The 6,746-nt window shown below is 39.9% G+C and overlaps 1 long non-coding RNA gene across 1 annotated transcript in view; it reads right to left on the reverse strand.

The window, feature by feature from the left end:
* LOC116564871 overlaps positions 1–821 on the reverse strand; it is a 149,617-nt gene extending 148,796 nt beyond the window's left edge. Inside the window, exon 1 of the long non-coding RNA XR_004275140.1 lies at positions 392–821. This is a non-coding gene — a long non-coding RNA (uncharacterized LOC116564871). The remainder of the gene's footprint in view (positions 1–391) is intronic.
* Positions 822–6,746: the final 5,925 nt, after the last annotated feature.

Below are 6,746 nucleotides of genomic sequence, written 5' to 3' on the forward strand. Positions count from 1 at the left end.
CCTTCCCTGATTACTGCATTTTTTTTTTTTTTTTTTGAGACGGAGTTTCACTCTTGTTACCCAGGCTGGAGTGCAATGGCGCGATCTCGGCTCACCGCAACCTCCGCCTCCTGGGTTCAGGCAATTCTCCTGCCTCAGCCTCCCGAGTAGCTGGGATTACAGGCACACACCACCATGCCCAGCTTATTTTTTGTATTTTTAGTAGAGACGGGGTTTCACCATGTTGACCAGGATGGTCTCGATCTCTTGACCTCGTGATCCACCCGCCTCAGCCTCCCAAAGTGCTGGGATTACAGGCTTGAGCCACCGCGCCCGGCCTGATTACTGCATTTAAATGCCCACCTTCTGCCAGCAGTCTCCTCCCAAACTCTGTTTCCTCCATGCCACTTACCAGCTTCTTGAGTATTCCTTTATTGTCTATTTTCCATTCATTCCTCTCCCTCCACTCTCTATCAGCAAAATGTTTCATGGAAGCAGAGATTTTTTTAAATCTCTTTTTCTTCCCATTACTGTATCTCATGTGACTAGAATTGTGACTGACTAGTGTGATGTATCCGGCACATAGTCAGCACTCAATGTTTTTCGTTCACTGAAATCCCAAGAGTGTTTTGTCATATGTTCCACGTCACTTTCTGGCTTGACATTGCCTTTTCCTGACTGTGAGACTTTTCCTGGTTCACCAACTGCCATCTCTGAGCCCTCTAAAGAGATTCATTGGCAATTTCTGGACACTTTCCACGCTACTCTAGAGCTGCAGTCACTTCTGAGACAAGTCTCGGGTCTTCTTGGCCCAGACATGAGGCAGCACCATTTCTTGTTCAGTGCTGCTCTCCTGTGCATGGGGTACCTTAGGACCCTGCGGGAATCTACTCAAGAAGTAGGCTCCAGCTCAGCTGGTCTCAGAACACCTCCTATTAGGGTTCTGTAATTAGGATTGGATTTACTTCTTTCTTGTTACCATGAACAACACCTCCTTCTCTAGAAACTATACATTTTGACCCATAATGTCATAATTTGAAGGTCTAACAATAATAATGATGATAATAGCCAGTAGTATTGTGTTAACATGTCACTGGCACCATGCCTATATTACATCATTGAATCCTTAATACTATCTTTAACCAGTCACCCCATGACTCCTGTAAATCAATCACCGGCTGGGAAGAGTCACTTTCTCAAAAGTCTTCAGCAGCTTCTCACAAGTTTATTCACCCTTGTTTCCTAAATCCATATTTTTACCTAGCCACGGTCAAGATAAAAATCATTCTGTGTCTATCACTTCTATGCCAAATTCAATCGATGCCAGACAGATGCACAGAGAGTTATTTCTATACTATTAATTTTATATATTAATATATGGAATTTTATGTTATTAATTTCCTATGCAGGTGAAATCACAGGGCTCATTATTCCAGTATGACTTATCGCCTGTCCAGAGGCGTTGAGATAATCATGTGTAAATTGTTAAGAACTCCTCTTTGCCCCTAGGATCTCATACAGTGGATAGTTGCCACTTGGGAAACATTAGGAAGGTCTCAGGACTGAGATCAAGCTGAGGATTCATAGTCAGAATGGGAAAGACAAGATGATTGGCAGATGACAGGGTACAATGATGGAACTGGTGACAAAGAAAATGCCCAGTGTCTGGGAGAGTCAAGAGGCATCAAGGAGAAAAATTTAACCTGGGTGTTTATCTTATTGCATTTCCAGCACATCTCTGCATCCCAATTCTCTACCATAATCCACTATGAGCTCGGGTAATGCAAACTCATTTTCATATCAGCAAAGGGGATTAGGAAGGTAAATCTTCAGAGGAAAAAAATTATCCATGCTGTATTTTGAAGGTGAATGCAGGATAAATGATTTTTTATCCACTCCTTTGTATTATTCATGCCTCAACATTCTGTCATGGCCATGAATAAATAAAATTTAACAAATGTTGTTTGGTCCATGGTGGCCCAGAGTCACCCTAGAAGCTGAAGGTCAACTGCAGGATATTCCAGGGTCTCATAAATGTGATAATCTTGGAGATAATAATAATTAAAAAAACTTTCTCAATCTTTTTTTTTTTTTTTTTTTTTGAGACGGAGTTTCACTCTTGTTACCCAGGTTGGAGTGCAATGGCGCGATCTCAGCTCACCGCAACCTCCGCGTCCTGGGTTCAGGCAATTCTCCTGCCTCAGCCTCCTGAGTAACTGGGATTACAGGCACGTGCCACCACGTCCAGCTGATTTTTTGTATTTTTTTTAGTAGAGACGGGGTTTCACCATGTTGACCAGGATGGTCTTGATCTCTTGACCTCGTGATCCACCCGCCTCGGCCTCCCAAAGTGCTGGGATTACAGGCGTGAGTCACCGCGCCCGGCCCTCAATCTTTTAAAGCTCCTTTTGGTAAACAAAAAAATCACATGCTCACATTAAATCGCATTTGAAATTCAAAGTAATTAAATATTGTGACAAGATGGCAAAGCAGATCAATGGAGAAAAGTGTATTGCTGCGTATTGATATCTCGTCTTCCTTGAACTTCTGTAGACCTTCCTTTGAGAACAATGGTGTAGATTAAGGAATGGCAAAATAGGGCATAGCACCTATTTTTGCATGGCTTGGGAGCTAAGAATGGCTTTTATGTGTTTAAATAGTTGGAAAAAAAATCCAAAGAAGACATGACATGTGAAACTTAACGTGAAATTTTACTTTTTTCATAAATCAAGTTTCTTTAAAACACAGCCATGCTTACCCATACTGTCTGTGGCTGCTTTTGTACTGTATCAGCAGAAAAAAGTAGGTGCAGCAAAGATCATTTTGCCTGCAAAGCCTGAAACATTTGCTATTTGACTCTTTACAGAGAAAGAAATCATCAATACCTGGTGAAAACTAATGCCCTCTTTAAAGATGAGCGAATTAATACCCAAGGAGATGTAACAGCTCAAGTTCTCACAGATGGTATGCACCAGAGACAACTCTAGAGCCCAGTCATCACGATCCTATCTAGGGTCTTTTCTCATTGTGCTGCGTCGCCCGAAAGTCCCATGGATTGTAGGCAGGGTAAGAGGCCGTTACTAAGCGCTGGCTCAGGCTGTAAGAACCAGAGTCACTGTTCAAAGGGCTTCAGGAACATCAATAAATAATGCAATTATGAAGGGGTGTGTGTGGCAAATTCATTTCATCCTAGCATATGTCCTACTATGTGATGGGACACTGTAACCTTCTGGTCTGAACTGAACGCTGCATGCCTTTGGATCGGAATGCCCATCTGCCATTTGTACTTATTCTTACTTTGCCATTGCAATTTGAGAGCCCACAGAAACAGGAATGTGGGACATTTTATGTGATCAAGGACATTGGGAAGAAAAAAAAAAAGAAAAACAGAAAAAGGGAATCCGAGGGTCGGGGAGGGAATTGAGTTCTGTTTTCTGCTACAGGCTACATTTTTATTTATTTATTTTTTTCCCACTGGCATGCGTCCCCTTTGTTTTGAATAATGGAGATAATTATACATTCAAGGGATCATACTCTAAACCCCCTGAACAATTAAGAAATCTTATTGCAGGTAATCATGAGAAAATGTCAGGGAGGATTATCCAGTGAGACAATGGAAATCATACTTCTTCGAGTCCCTTGCTGAGTATAGGGACCTAATCACCATTCTCCTCTCTTTCCCATGGCCTAATTGTTGATTTTCCAAGCCTCTTTCAGAGCAAGGCAATGTATTCTCCTAAACCCTGGTCATATGAAGTCAGATGTTTGGATGTGTCCCTCTTGGGAAACTACTGTATCAGTGATTTTGACACTGACCTGTAGGTGCAACTCGATGTACAGGTTCCCATTTACCAGCATTTAGGAGTAGGAAAAACACTTGTATTCTCTCAGGCTGCAAGATTCCTTCTGTAGGGAGAAAGTTACTCCATGAATTATTTGTTCAATTCATCAAATATTTATTTAGCAGCTATCACACAGCAATCATTATTCCAAAACTGGAAATACAACAGTGAACAAGATACAGTCCCTGACTTTAAAAGACCTATGTCTAGTCAAGCCAGGGAATAGACAAGAAAACAAGTTACTCAAATTTGTGAAAAAAGTAAGTACAGATTTTCAGGAGACTGCATAGGCAGAGCTAAGTGACTTAAAGAGTAAGTGGAATTAACCAGAAAAAGAGGTTAGAGAAGGCATTTGTCGGGCAGAGGGGATGCATACAAAGCCTTAGAAACGAGGAAGAACATGGGTTGTTCAGAAAACTAGGATGAGGCTAATCAAACCTTGGAGAGGGGAGCAGCAGGCAGGTAAGTCAGGAGGGAAAATGGCAAAGAATGAAGCTAGAAATGTCTGTTAGCACCAATCAGGGAGCATCTTTTAAGCCACATCCTGAAGTTTAAGGAATGCAGTCTTAACCTGAGTGCAACGCAGAACCTCAGAAGGTTCTTAATCATTACCGTGGTGATAGGATCGAATTTACTTCTTTCCTGTTATCATAAAACAATACCTCCCTCTTTAGAAGCTATATATTTTGACCCACAATGCTGTAATTTCCAGGTGTAACAATGATAATAATAGCCAGTCATATTGTGTTAACATGTTACTGATGCTATGTTAAGCATTATGCCTACATTAAATCACTGAATCTTTATTACTACCCTATTAAGTAGATGTTGGCATCTCTGACAGATAAGGAAACTGAGGTACAGAGGTTAAGTAGCACACCCAAGAATGTACAAGACTAAAAAAGAAGAACTAAAGTTTAAATCCACTGTATATTGAATCTAGAGGTCAAACTGAGCATAAGCCTAGTGGAAAAATCAAATTCAGCTTCTAACTCTGATTCTCAGTGAATGGGGGATCATGGACTTCCATGGGCTCAAGCTTTCCTTGTATTTAAATGATATGGATGGGCTACATAATTCCTTTCATCAAGTCTGACGTCAATGTATTTTATTTCTCAAAGATGTCAACAGAAATATAGTTTGTTTTAGTCATTGGATTCATAATGTTTGAAAGGCAAGAGACAGAGTTACATGAGATTAACCCTTATAGACGATGTAATCTCTTTCAGGGACAATTCTAAATCTCTCCTCTTCTCTCCTTACCATCTCAATCTTCTTTTCTAAGTCTTGAGATGGAAATCCAGCAACAGAAGATGATTTCCATAAACACGTGTTGACTGTTAGTGGATCGGAAAATAAACTGTCACTGGAACTGCACTCCCACGTATCGCTGTCATCAGCTTTTGCCTTCTTTGTGGTCCATCTGCAGTGACAATAATTCAGGCTCTGTTTTCTCTCTCTCAATTACGCTTTAGTCAGGCTGAGACTTTTTATTAAAGAAAAACAAATCTAAAAGGGTAGCTGCTTACAGCTAACAAAAAGATTCAATGTGGAAAGTGGCTACATTGCATTTGCTGGATTTGAAGTAGCCAACAGTTACTTTTCATGTATTTTACACCACTAGCCATAAGAAAGAATGAAAGTTATTACACAAAACAGCTAAAGAGGGATAGAGAGCCATCACGTTTTACTCCCTGCAGGTTGCCAGGGGAATATCAACATTCAGGTTGGCTTTTGATACTGGAAACATAATTCAGTGGTCTCAGCTTCAGAATTTTTAGACTTCCTGGAACCGCAGATTTAAAGACTTGGAAAGCTTGAGTCGTGGCTGTAGTCTCTGTCTTCTTAGGAAAAAAAATATGAAGACCAAGTGATTTATGGTATGTTCGTCTCAAAAAAACTCTCCAACCCCTGGCAACGAAATGGACTTTGAAATATGCCCACAGGGTTTCTTTACCAAGGACAATCTCTGAGTGCTTATTATTCACTTTACTAGTATAGAAGCTCTTTAATCATTGTCTCTACAGTTGCTTTAATCTAGAAACTGTCAATTTATTAGTCCATAATGTGCCTAAAGCTTCTCACCATATTGCCAGAGAAAAGCTAGTATAAATTTAGAGGGTGATGCTGGAAGAGTTAAATGGGCGTGAGACGGGAATATGGAGAGACAAAGAAGATAATTATAATTCAGAATTAAAGTTTATTTGTAAAATAAGCATTCCATATTTTGCATTAACATAACATAAGCCTTCATTCCAGCTTATGATAACAATTGATGAGTGACTAAAAAGGTCACTTATTATAAACCTGAAGTTATCTATTCTCGCTTTCTTCTTAATGTGGTAGTTTCTGCTAGGGCAAAGAAATGCTGTAGGTGATTTTCAAATGTTAGATTTTAAAATTAGCATTTGGCAACTATCTATGTAGAATCACTGGAAATTTGGAGAAAGACAAACCAACACATTTCTGTTGAAGAAGGTCTCGATGCGATCTTCCAGCAGGCTGGCTTACACTAATCGTTTCTGTCGATGGCCAATAGTTTCTGGCTTACACTAATCGTTTCTGTCGATGACCAGTAGTTTCTGGCTTACACTAATCGTTTCTGCCTTCCCTGTCGATGACCATTCCTGTTTTGATTTTCGTACCAGAAATCGAATTTGGGAATTCAAAGAAACTTAGATATCACCTATACCTGCGTTCTTATGAATGAGAAAGCTGACGTGCAAAGATGGTGTCTTGCAAAGTCACAGAATATCAGAATTTGAAGGGGCAATGAACATTTAGTCAACTTTATTCTGAATTAAGAGAAACAGAAGTACAAAAAGTACTTAACTATTATAACGCCTGTTTCCCACCAGCATAACTGAAACACTGTTCACATTTTGTCACATTTACTTCAAACATTCTTGTATAAGAAATTAAATT

This window comes from Sapajus apella, unplaced genomic scaffold (genome assembly GCF_009761245.1).
Source record: "Sapajus apella isolate SASKATOON/1434 unplaced genomic scaffold, GSC_monkey_1.0 scaffold38, whole genome shotgun sequence".
NCBI classification, from domain to species: domain Eukaryota; kingdom Metazoa; phylum Chordata; class Mammalia; order Primates; family Cebidae; genus Sapajus; species Sapajus apella.